A 12,940-nucleotide genomic window follows, 5' to 3' on the forward strand; every position below is an offset into this window, starting at 1 on the left:
CACCGCAACCTCCACCTCCTGGGTTCAAACAATTCTCCTGCCTCAGCCTCCGGAGTAACTGGGATTATAGGCGCCCACCACCACGCCCAGCTAACTTTTGTATTTTTTAGTAGAGATGGGGTTTCACCATGTTGGCCAGGCTGGTCTCGAACTCCTGACCTCAAGTGATCTACCCACCTCAGCATCCCAAAGAGCTGGGATTACAGGCATGAGCTACTGCACCTGGCCCCCAACACTCCTTTTTAAGACCCATTTGAAAATAATGACAAAAAGCACGATTACTTTTGCACCAAGTTTAACCACAATTTACCAGTGTGTAGTTCCTGTGGCTTGAACACTGTTATCCATGCACGTTACTTCTCTTAAAATTTGCTGCCATGCAATCAGAACACTTCTATAGGGCTTGTCTCCTTAGATAGACTTGACCATCCTTCTCTGCTCTCGCATCTACTGCCTGGCGAGAGGGCAGGGTCTGGCCCCTGGGGATAGGCCAAACAGGCTCACCAATTGGACAAATGGATTCAGGTCAGTTTTGTAGACTTGGCCTATTCCCATCTCTTGACACAGTGGGAAAGTCTTGCTTCCTGCCAATTATCCTCTGCTAAGCCATATTCAGCATTTCAGTTTTTATAAGAGAACCATGAATTCAAGGGTATTGGGCTTAGTCTGAGCTACTAACAATGGGTTACTTTTCTCACTTTTGCCTATTAGAGCTTGGGGGCAGAGCTCCTCCAATTAGACCCTCAAAGCAACAATGAGTGAACAGCAGGCCAAGATCCAGGCATTCCCAGGCCTGGCCTAATGTCACCCTAGTCCTTGACCCTGCCTGCTGGACTTTAGGACCTGAAAGGGTTAGATGTGGATGAGGTTACAGAGGTGTATGCGTGCCAGAAGATGGTGAGCGTCTGTGCCACATCGAGGGGCTGGAACATCCTGCAGTGCTGTGCGTCTTAGAACGTGCCCACAGCTCACCTGCCCCAGAGCAGTCTGAGTATTAAATGTGTTGGTTCTTGAACCGCATTCTGGGTCTGCTGGATCAGAATCTTTGTGGGTGGGGCCCAGGAACTTCCATTCTAGGAGGTTCTTGTGCATATGTCACTGATCGGGATGTTAATTGAAGAATCTAAGCCAAGGGATGGCGTCATCAGATTGGTCACTTTGGTCATGTTTTGTGGGATGGATTTTAAAAACTGGAGGCCAGACAAGCGATTGCTGTAGTGCTGCAGGTGACAGACCTTGACGAGCTGAGCTCAATCGTCAGTGGCGGGGTAGAGCGAGACGAGGAGGCCAGGGCAAGTCTCTGGCTTGAGTGACCAAGTAAATAGAGGATAATTAGGGGATTCAGAAACAGGGCTGAGTTGAGGGGCCTGTGGGATCTCCAGATGGCAGCAGTCCAGCAGGAAGTAGGATCCACGGACCTGGAACTTAGGAGAAAGTTCTGAGCAAAAAATCCAAATAGGTGGGAAAGGAAATCCTTAAAGTAGATGTAATTTCTCAGGAAGAATGTGAGAGCAAAGAAAAGGCACTGAGGCCAAAAGCTTCAAGAACACCAACACTAAAGGGCTAGGCAGAAAGGAAGTTGCCCAGCGCATGGGGGCTTATGTGGGAAAGCATGTTTTCGTGTGTCTGCTTCAGATAAATTTATATTTCAATATGACAGAATGTTTTGGTGGGTAGTAATCAGTCCCTGGAGCCCCATTCAAGTATTGTCCCAGGGCCGGGCATGGTGGCTCATGCCTGTAATCCCAGCACTTTGGGAGGCCAAGGCAGGTGGATCACTTGAGGTCAGGAGTTCAAGGTCAGCCTGGCCAACCTGGCGAAACCGTGTGTCTACTTAAAATACAAAAAAATAGCCAGGCATGGTGGTGCACGCCTTTATTCTCAGTTACTCAGAAGGCTGAGTCAGGAGAATCACTTGAACCCAGGAGATGGAGGTTGCAGTGAGCCGAGATTGTGCCACTGCACTCCAGCCTGGGCAACAGAACGATAATCGGTCTAAAAAAAAGTATTATCCCAGGCTATTTAATAAATTTGCGCAGTAATCACAATGAGATGTAGTCAATAACCAGAGTTAAATGTTCCTGTTAGGGGTAGATGGAGAGAGGACTGAGTTGGGTGGGAGAACAGCTCTACAATCAGTGAGAGTTGACATGATGTGGACATAGCTGTATCTTCATTGAGCCTCCAGTCCCTGCACACTGAGAAAGTGAAAATGCTTTCAGTAAAATTGCCTCCAGAAAGAAATGTCACCAGCTGACCTTTTCAGATGTGAGTATAAGACACATCAAAAAGATATTCTGGAAGGACAAAGAGGAAAGTGCTTTCTACACCTCCCATTTGAGTAGGGGCAGGGAGGGTATGTGCTTTAAATGTCTCTTGGCTGGGAATAAAATGGATTTTCCCCTTTCCCACTTTATGTGGATATTGTTGGTAATAATTCACAAAGTGACTCCTGTTTATACTTCAATTCCCCCTGGTAAATGTTTAACCATAATTGCACCTTAAGAACAGCGCTCCTCAACCTTTTTGGCACCAGGGACCGGTTTCATGGAAGACAATTTTTCCACGGACTGAGGAGGGGGATGGTTTCAGGATGACTCAAGTGCATTACATTTATTGTGCACTTCATTTCTATTATTGCTACATTCTACTGTATCATGAAATAATTACACAACTCACTAATGTAGAATCAGTGGGAGCCCTGGGCTTGTTTTCCTGCAACTAGACAGTTCCATCTGGGGGTGATGGGAGACAGTGACAGATCATCAGGCATTAGATTCTCATAAAAAGCATGCAGCCTAGATCCCTCGCATGTGGAGTTCACGATAGATTTCATGTGCGCTCTTATGAGAATCGAATGCCGCCCCTGATCTGACAGGAGGTGGTGCTCAGGCAGTAAGGTGAGCAATGGGGAGTGGCTGTAAATACAGATGAAGCTTCACTGGCTCGCCCATCACTCACCTCCTGCAGCCCAGTTCCTAACAGCCCACAGACCCATACCGGTCTGTGGCCCAGGGGTTGGGGATGCCTGCCTAAGAAGAATAAGAATTTATATAGAGTGCTTCGCCATGTGCCAGACCTTATTCTCAATGCATTATGTATATGAACCCAGTTGTTCTGCAGAACATGTCACGGGATAGGTCTTGTTATCTTTACTTTATAGAACAGCAAACAGAGGGCTAGTGAGGTTAAATGGCTTAACCAAGGTCAGCACACTAGTAAGTAGCCAGCCCTGGATTCATACCCAGCCAGTCTGGATCCCGGGCCTACTCTTCTGCCTGTTATTTTATACCACATTTATAGGTCCTAGTGGCTATTAATAAATAAAACTCTTTGGATTGTACATGTACATTAAAATTTCACAGAGGAAGCCAAAGGTAGTCAACAACTCCAATAATGCACTGACTGGAGCATTTATGATAAATAAGCAATCAGTGAAGCAAAATAACTCATAAGTGTTCTTTCCTGCTATTAGAAGACCTGGATGCTATAAAATATGTACATTTCACTACACCATCTTGTGCATATTTATCACCTTAGATGGTTTCACCTGTCTGCTTTTAGCTAATTTATACATTCTCTGAGGTTAAGAAGGGCACACTCCCAATATTTGGAGCCCTGGCACAGAAAGCCAGAGAAAGCCCAGTGATGCATTTTCATGACTGAGTCAGGTTGCACAGGGGAGCTCAGAAGAGCAGCTTTCAGTTCACAAAAATATTTTTAGTTATTTTCCAAGTTCCCTGAGTTGGGAAATCTAAATCTAAAGTATGTTTTGGGGCATTTATTTCTCTTTTAGAAGACATTTAACTACATTTTTATAACTTGAAGAGAAATGTATCCACATAGACACAATTCTGGTTGAAAGAACCCTATAGAATCCATAGTATTAAGAGCCTTTTAAAAATATATAAAGAAAACAACAAGATTTTTTTCCTGAGCTGATCTCTGAACCAAAGGGCTGCAATTGAAGTTTGACCATGACCCAAAGTTTCTTCAGAATCTCTTCCCAGCACACTGAATACCCCCACCCCCATCAAGGGTGTTCTCAGCTGCAACGCCGGCCTCCTGGACAATGACCTGGTATTAAGTGTTAAAGAATAAATGCTAGTGGTCAGAGCCCCTTTGCTGAAAGTCCCAAGAGAACTTCTGCTCCTGATCATGCAGAATTCAGCAATTTAGAACAACCTTCCAGCTGAGAAGAAATTAAAGAGGTAGATAAGATCTTTTAAAAATTGCTCTTGAAGGCATTATTAACTCTTGTTAGTGTGGTAACAAGATAATGATGAATTAGTAGGGAAAGATCTAGGAGCGAGAACAGAGGCCCAGAGAGAAGAGCCAGCAGCTAGGACCACTTTTCCACCTGAGGTCTGTGTGGGTTCTAGAGGAGCTGGATGAAAGGCGGGTGGCTGCCTGCAGGGCTGAGTGCACCTGCCTTGGAGTGCAGAGCCCCCTGGTGTAGGGTGAGCCTGTGTGTGGCTGGTGGCCTGATGAACCCTCTTCCTTTTGGGTTGGGATCATGGAAAAGCTGCCCCCTAGGAGCAAACTGAACAGAAGCTGACTGCTTTCAAGACAACTGCGGTGCAGCCTTAAGCTATCTCAATCTCTGAAATTGGAGGAGGGTAACTCCGAGAGTTATCCTGTATCTCTGAAATTGCAGGAGGGTATCTCCAAGGATAACTTGGAGTCATCCTATGCGTAACTCCCAGTGTTATGCATCCTGAGATGCATGGCAGAAGCAAGCTGAAATCCTCTCTGGAGGAAGGTGATATTACCCTAGCCCTCAAATTGCTTTAATAAACAATGTTTCAAAAATAATGTTCAGCACACAATGAGGAATAACAGGCACACAACAAGAAAAGGAAATGAGCTGAGAGAAAACAGGCAACAGAAACAGGCTTACAAGGACTCCAAAAATAGGAGCTATTGGACATAGACTTTAAAACATCTATGTGGCTGGGTGCGGTGGCTCACACCTGTAATCCCAGCACTTTGGGAGGACAAGGCGGGCGGATCACCTGAGGTCAGGAGTTCCAGACCAGCCTGGCCAACATGGAGAAACCCCATCTCTACTAAAAATACAAAAAAAGTAGCCGGCCGTGGCGGCAGGCACTTGTAATCCCAGCTACTCAGGAGGCTGAGACAGGAGAATCGCTTGAACCTGAGAGGCAGAGGTTACAGAGAGCCGAGACCATGCCATTGCACTCCAGCGTGGGCAACAAGAACAAAACTCTGTCTCAAAAAAATAAAAATAAAAATAAATATCCATGTATACATGTTTAAGATGACAAAAGACAGGATTGAGAATTTTGGCAGAGAACTGGAACTATATATGTAAAAAAAGAATATTTCAGAACTGAAAAACTGATTCTACTTTTAAAACTCAATGGATGTGGCTGGGTGCAGTGGCTCACACCTGTAATCCCAGCACTTTGGGAAGCTGAGGTGGGTGGATCACGAGGTCAAGAGATCAAGACCATCCTGGCCAACATGGTGAAACCCCGTCTCTACTAAAGATACAAAAGTTAGCTGGGCGTGGTGGCGCATACCCAGCTACTCAGGAGGCTGAGACAGGAGAATCGCTTGAACCCGGGAGGCGGAGGTTACAGTGAGCAGAGATTGTGCCATTGCACTCCAGCCTGGCAACAGAGCAAGACTCCATCTAAAATAAATCAATAAATCAATAAAACTAAAAATAGTTCTTGAACTTATAGACTGATGAAAAACACCCAGAATGAAACATGGAGAGACAAAATACAGGAGACATAATGTTAAATTAAATTAAATTTGGGCTGAGGCTGATTCCTTTCTTAAGTCCCTACATAAAAAATTGCAACCTAACTTAGTATGTAAACAAACTTGCAACTAACTTAGGAGTATTTCATAACAAACAGCTGGGTGTCAGCCAATAACAGCAGCCAACCTTCAGCCAGTCACAGGCAGCCAACTGATCAGGCCGCGTTCAAATAAGGCAAGTGCCAAGCCATCAGCAATCAAACTGTTACTGTAACTCATTTGGGATTTTCTGTCTATAAAGATTCCCTGCTGACATTGCAGAGTGAGCTCCCTGAACCTCCTCACATTCTGAGGGCTGCCCAATTCACAACTAAGCAAATCATTCTTTGCTCAGTTAAACTCTGTGAAATGTATCAAAAGTTTTTGCTTTTAACAAGAGTAAGAGATAGAGAGGATATAGTAAGAGAATCCAACATACATATACTTGGAATTCCAGGAAAGGAGAATGAAAATGAAGCAGAGACAAAATCTAAAAAGAATGGCTGAGAACTTTACAAAAATGCTGAAAAATATTAAGCCACGTATTTAAGAAGTTCTGCAACTCTAAGCCAAAGACATTTAAAATATATATATATTTAAATTCATACATATATGTATCACCTCCATATCTATACACATTATAGTAAAAATGCTAAATAACGAAAACCAGAGACAAAGAGAAAATCTTAAATGCAGCTTGAGGGAGTAAAAAAACAAACAAACAAAAAACAATTACCTTCCAAAGAGTAACAATTAGACTTAAATCTGACTTCTCAACAGAAACAACAGAAGTTAGAAGACAATGGAAAGAAAAGAAGAGCCAGCCTGTATCCGATGAAAATGACCTTCAAGAATGAATTCAAAATAGAAACACTTTTGGCCAGGCACGGTGGTTCACACCTGTAATCCCAGCACTTTGGGACGCCGAGGGGAGCAGATCACCTGAGGCCAGGAGTTCAAGACCAGCCTGACCAACATGGTGAAACCCCGTCTCTACTAAAAATACAAAGGTTGGCCGGGCATGGTGGCACACACCTGTAATACTAGCTAGGTTGAGGCAGGAGAATCGCTTGAACCCAGGTGGTGGAAGTTGCAGTGAGCCAAGATTGTGCCACTGCACTCCAGCCTGGGTGACAGAGTGAGACCCTGTCTCCAAAAAATAAAATAAAATAAAATAGAAACATTTTCAAATAAACAGAAACTAAAAGAATTCATTAATAGCAGACCCACACTAAAGGACATTCTAAAAAGATGTTACCCATGCAAAAGGAAATGATCCAAAGTGGAAGTTCAAAGATAGACCAGCTATAAAGGAAAAATTGGATAAATCTAAATAAAGTTAAGACTTTACTCCTTGAAAGATATCACTAAGAGAGTGAAAAGATCAGCCACAGACTGGGAGAAGACACTTACAACATATGAAATGAACAAAAGGTGCCTATCTTTCCTTACATATTCTTAGGCAAAGCACTCCTTGAAATTAAGAAACAAGACAAACACTGAAAAAATGAGTAGCAGGCAACTCACCGAACTTATAGACTGATGAAAAATAGCCAGAAGAAAACATGGAAAGATAAAACAATGTAAAATACAGAAGAGAGTATGTTAAATTAAATTAAATTAGCAATGGAAATGGAAAGGGCAATGCAAAGGGTTTTCTGGGTGTGAGAATGTTTCTGTTGATCTGGATGATGACCACATGGGTACTCACTTTGGAATAAGTCTACTTGGCACTTTCTCAACATATTATATTCTACAATACAAAAGTTTTTATAAAAAAGAGTGAAACTGGAAAAAACACGATAAATACTGGGTTGTGGGAGGGGTTAGAAAGACGAGCTGTTGGAAAAACACACAAAGAACTTCAATTGTTCTAGCTAATGTGCTTGTTTTAAATTGAGTCATAACTTTGTAGTATTCAGTTACTTATGCTTTATAGTTTAACAAGTATGCAAATTGCTTCTAGTTATTTGGCTTTTTTAATTTAAAAATTAATTTTAAAAAGACAAAATGTTAGAAATACATATAGTCATTTATATCCACCCATAAGTGATTCAAGATGAAAAAGCCGGCAAACTCTGTTCCCTAATCCAAACCCTTAAGCAGCACAGGGAAATCGGATGACGTTCTGCTGAGGCCTCAATCAGGTGGATCAATCTCCACCCAAACTCACAGAAACAGACCAGGAGACAGAATGCATGTGGATTCTAAAGGTTTCTTGTTATTTTTCTGCAGAGCCTGAGGCCTGAGGTAAGCCCTGAAAAAATTACTGGAGAAAGAAGTACGTTCAGGATTAGAATCTGAACCCCCAGATTCTTCTCCAAGGGAATGTCCTTTGGGCTGTTGAGAAGGCAGCGGAACTCCGCAGACAGACACAGCAGATACGGTGGACCCAGCCATGAAATCTGCTGAAGTCCAGGGAGTTCTTGCTCTTCTCCCTAGCTGAGGTCTCAAGCACCTTTTTCTGGCTGCTTTGACCCTCCCTCCCTCCTAAGCTGTAATACTTGTGGGTCCCTAACCTGCAAATGTATTAGTTTTTCATAGCTGCTGTAACAAACCTAGTGGTTTTAAAAACACATGTTTATTGTTTTGCAATTCTAAACTTCGTAAGTATAACATGAGTCTCACTGGGCTAAAATCAGGTTATCCGCTGGCTGTGTTCCTTTCTGTACTGTCTAGGGGAGAATTTATTTTCTTGCCTTTCCCACTTTCTAGAGGCTGCCCACATTCCTGGGCTCATGGCAGTCTTTCCACATCTTCAAAGCCAGCAACAGCAAGTGGAGTCCTTCCACACTTTGACCTGGATTCCAGTTCACATCTCCTTCTCTGTCTTCTTCTGCCTCCCTCTTCCACTTTTAGGAACCCTTGTGATTACATTGGGCCCATGAATAATCTCCCTATTTTAAAATGAACTGATTTGCAGCCTTGATTCCTCTCTCTGCCACATAACCTAACATATTCATAGGTTCTGAGCACTAGAACATAGACATCTTTAGGGGCCATTATTCTCCCTGCTACGGCGCTTCACTAGCTAACCAGGGTTGCCTGCTCAACACACCTTCCAGTCAGCTGTATGTGTGTGTGCGCGTGAGCACGTGTGCGTGCTTGTGTGTGGGTGTGTGTGTACATTTGTGCATGCATGTGCGTGTCTGGTGCATGCGTGGGTGCGACAGTGTGTGCGTGCGTGCGTGTGTGCGTGTGTGTGTGTGCAGGTGTACGTGTGCATCTGAGCATGCATGTGCATGTGTGGTGCATGCGTGGGTGCGAGTGTATGTGTGTGAGTGTGCATATGTGCATGTGTGTGCGTGTGTGCCTGTGCATGCGTGTGCGTGTGCACACATGCGTGTGTGTGCGTGTCTGTGTGTGCACATGTGTGCGTGCGCGTGTGCGTGTGTGTGCATGCACATGGGCATATCATTCAAATTTGTATTGTTAGCCACTGATTGTCAGACATGAGGAAAGTTTCTGACATACGGAAGAGAAACAGAAACAGATGCAAAGGAAATTAAGGGGAAAAAATGCAGAGGACAAAATAATAGTAATAATTCCCTCTCATATCTCAGAGAGAAAGGTACTGCCTGGATCCATTAAACAAAACAAGAATATAGAAAAGAACATTCCAAGATCAAGAAAGAATTCTTGGAAATTAAAAATATAGAAGATGTAAACAAATTCCCTATCAGGTTGTTTCATAAATGAGTAAATATCCCAGAAAGTAAAACAAAATGTCAGACATGGACAATAGGAAAGAAAAGATAAGAGAAATTGAGGATCAGTATAGATTCAGTGGCCCATGAGGTTCCAGCATCCAATTAAGCTGATGTTCAGAAGGCTCACTGAGAAGAAAATACCAAGGAAAGAATTCTGTAAATCCCCAGAACTGGAGACTGATTGAAGGGGCCACTGAGTGCCCAGCACTACTAGTGCAAAAAGACCCACGCAAAGAAACATCATCATTAAAACACAGAAACACCAGGAAAAAAGAGATTTAAGAGTTTCCAAAGGGAAAACAGTTCACATGTGGGGATCAACAAACAGAATGGCATCAGACTTCTCCACAGCTAGATTTGCTGCAGAAGACAAAAAGGAGTATCATCAAAATTATGCGGGAAAATGATTTTTAGACTAGGATTCTGTATTAAACCAAACCATCAAAGAATATAAGAGCAGCGGGGTAAAAAGGTATGTTCAGACATGAAAGGTTACAAAAATTACTTCCCTTGCACCTTTTCCCACTATAAAGAGGGAATGGCATAAGACAGAGGAAAATGGGATCCGGGAAACCAGGGATTCCTCTCCAGAGAGGAAAAGGGAACCCCACAGCTATCCCAGCTGTGACTCAGGCCCAGAGAAGAGCTACTCTAGATTTGGCAGGAGGGTGAAGCATCAGCACTCCAGGAGAGAGCTCTCTTACCTGCCTCTAAGAAAAAGAACACAAAGAAACAGATCCCTGATATTGGACGGAAATGTACACTTCCACAGCAGAGGCTGAGGATGGAGGAATTGGAACAGAACAAGTACTATTGATTAAAGGGTTCTGGACTAACTAGCATAGGAAAATGGGGATGGGGAAGCCTGTGTGTGTTGGCGGGCTGCAGAGGGCAGTGGTCTGCATTAGCGAAGAGTGTTATCCTGTTCCTCCTTATTAGGAAGTCAGTACAGATCGTCTAACATGGAAAAATCCAGAACTAGCACATTATCTAGACATAGGGTGGTAAATACCAGAAGAAACACCCAAAAGAGTTTGAAAAGTTTGTCTCTGAGCAATAGAAAGTGAGAAATGGGAACTGCTGTTTTATCATAAGCCTTGTGATTCGATTTGACTTTTAAAACTAATTACTTGTATTATTTTCATCACAGAAAAGCTGTGCTACAGATGGCGGCTGTGATGGTGCGAAAATCTTCAATTCCATGGTGCTTTGGACTAATTCTCGCATCCCGCTGGCTATGGCCTTACCTTCCACTGTGCAGTATTCCACTCTTCTCAGAGCATTTTCTCATAGGTTACTTGATGTGTCCCTCAACAGCCCTGTGGGAGACATGACACAGTTTCTATCCCCATTTTACAGATAGGGCAGTGGAGGCTTCGAAACGAAGTAACTTACCAAAGTCACATGGTCAGCTTCCTCAATTCCATGTGGAATCCAGCAGGTATAAATAGAAGAGTCACATCGTTCTTAATAAAGAAGCTATGACCAAAACCAAAAATTTCTGACACCTAGTCCCGGCTATTTTTAACTACATGATGCATCCTGAAATGTTTTCTGTTTGTTTGGTTTGGTTTTTAGATGGAGTTTGGCTCTTGTCACACAGGCTGGAGTGCAATGGTGCTACCTTGGCTCACTGCAACCTCTGCCTCCCAGGTCCAAGCAATTCTCCTGCCTCTGCCTCCTGAGTAGCTGGGATTACAGGCGCCCTCCACCATGCATGGCTAATTTTTGTATTTTTAGTAGAGACAGAGTTTCCCATGTTGGTCAGGCTGGTCTCGAACTCCAGACCTCAGGTGATCCACCCACCTCAGCCTCTCAACGTGCTGGCATTATAGGTGTGAGCCACCGCACCTGCCCCCTGAAATTGTTCTGAGGAGTTGCTCTGTGAATAAAGTGTTCCTTGATCCCTGCTGTATACTTCCTCTGAGAAAGTACTATGGTGTAGTGTGGATATCTAAGAAATTATGCAGTTCAAAGCAAACCAGTTTAATCCCTTATTTTGTAAACCTATGGGATCATGCCACCTTCTGGGAGGGGTGGGGTTGGAGAGATTCCCATTAACAATGAAGTTCCATGAAGCAAAACTTGGATGATTCTGACTGGGGCCAGGTTCAAGCCCAGAACCAGTGAGCACAAGTGGCAGGTCCTAGAAGGGAGACTGGAGGGATCAATCTTCCCCAGGAACAGTGGCTCCTAATGTGTGGATGAAATGGAATCACCTGGGAAATTCTGTTGGCAGTACAGGTTCCAGGGCCCACGAAGAGACGACGGTTTGGTGGAGCAAGCCTGGGAATCTGTATTTTTGAAAAGCTCTGTGTGGGACTCGGAAGCGTCCAGGTTTGGAAACTCTCTGCTGGGGCTCTGAAGCCCTGCCTGGACTTAGCATCTGAAACTGAAAAGCCAGGGTCTAGATGCTTCCTACCGTTTTCTAAAAATGGCAATAAACAATACTTGAGAATTTAAAAACATGAGATCATCCTTAGAAATCATGGAGTCTCATAATGAAAGCAAACCACCGCTTGAGTTTTTCGAATTTTTATCGAACCTGTTCATCGTACCTTTCTTTTTTTTCAGGGCAGCTTCCAAAAAAAAAAAAAAAAAAAGCAGTGTATCAGCTATCCTGATCAGTGTCCAGCATTTGCTGCCTGGTCACTGCCCTTAAAACTACCGTTTGTAAAAGTGGGATGAAAAGAGATGAGGAAGAATCACACTGAGTCACCTATTCCATCCCCTATCCTATCTTACCGGGAAGCTCAGTGAATGTTTCCAATCAACAGAACACTGGTGAGTAAAAAGCGTGTCACTAGCACCATCTGGCGGCTTCTTAAAAACACCAATTTCTGTGCAGTAGGCATGTTGAGTCTCCACACATAAAGGGACTCCTTGTGGTTACAAAGGACATTCCTTTCCTTTCCAAAGGCTGAGCTTAGGCAAGATAATAAACTTTGTTAAAGTGACTGTTTCCAGCGACCCCTTCCTGTCTTAGCTTTATGTATGTGTGTATGTATTTAACAAGCAAACATATGTGAGTGCATGCCACGTGTCAAGCTCTCATGGAGCTTATGAGCTAGCGAAGGGATAGAGACAAGTAATAGATAAACCAATAAATAAAAATCACTTCTGAATGAGAAGTTCTGTTTGGAAAATGAAGAGGGTGATGTGACCAAGTGACTACATCAAATTGGGTCATCAAGGCAGGTCTCTGACGCAAGACAGGGAGGAGGAGCAGCCTTGCCTGGCTAGGAAAAGCACGCAAGGCAGAGGGCACGGCTTGCACAGGAACCTGGAAGAGGAGATGAAATCAGAGAGGCAGATCTCACAGGCCAAACTGAACCATTTGGATTTAATTTAAGGCTCCTGGAAGTCTTCAGAGGGGCAGGTGCCAAGAGGAGTGAGAGGGGAGAACGGTGCCCCAGAGGGGAGGAGTTGTGTGCACTGGGCAGCTGGGCAGGCAGCTC

The sequence above is a fragment of the Pongo pygmaeus genome, chromosome 9, assembly GCF_028885625.2.
Source record: "Pongo pygmaeus isolate AG05252 chromosome 9, NHGRI_mPonPyg2-v2.0_pri, whole genome shotgun sequence".
NCBI classification, from domain to species: domain Eukaryota; kingdom Metazoa; phylum Chordata; class Mammalia; order Primates; family Hominidae; genus Pongo; species Pongo pygmaeus.